This window comes from Propithecus coquereli, unplaced genomic scaffold, assembly GCF_000956105.1.
Source record: "Propithecus coquereli isolate 6110/MARCELLA unplaced genomic scaffold, Pcoq_1.0 Scaffold54, whole genome shotgun sequence".
NCBI lineage: Eukaryota > Metazoa > Chordata > Mammalia > Primates > Indriidae > Propithecus > Propithecus coquereli.
The window spans coordinates 3,310,495-3,311,012 of NW_012151285.1; the positions used below are offsets into that span (position 1 = coordinate 3,310,495).

The 518-nt window shown below is 47.3% G+C and overlaps 1 protein-coding gene across 3 annotated transcripts in view; it reads left to right on the forward strand.

Moving 5' to 3' along the window:
- TIAM1 (T-cell lymphoma invasion and metastasis 1) overlaps positions 1–518 on the forward strand; it is a 192,041-nt gene that overhangs the window by 120,653 nt on the left and 70,870 nt on the right. The window lies entirely within an intron of this gene.

A 518-nucleotide genomic window follows, 5' to 3' on the forward strand; every position in this document is an offset into this window, starting at 1 on the left:
TGTCTGCCTGTTTTAAATTCCTTTTTGGGTTTCTCTAGCTGGTGGATGAGAAAGATACGCCCAAAGGATTCATGTGTAAAGAGTATTTGAACGTTGTCTCTCTGAAAACTCTTCCAGGAAGTATAGATTTTCTTCCATTAACTTAGGTGTGCAAGAAATGTCACACTCTTGGATTTTAGATCTGATTCTGAGCCCATTTCCATGGGGCTGGTGGGGAATTCCATTCTAATTGTAAGTGGTCGTCCTTCTCTATCTCCTGGGGCGTGGAGTTCCTGGGGGATCTTTCTGGAGCAGAGCATGGGAGAAGACCCCTCCGTGCTTGTGTCCACACTGGTCCCAGTTGACATTGGCCATCACTTGAGCCTGCAGAGCTCCTTCGAACCAGATGTTCTGTTGCTTCCACTCTTGGAGGAATATTTGCAGAAGTTGAGAATGTAGGGACCCAATATCCAGCCTTCTTGCCCCTCCCCGTGCCACACCCTACCTTTTCCTTTCCGCCCTAAAAGGGCTCATAATGT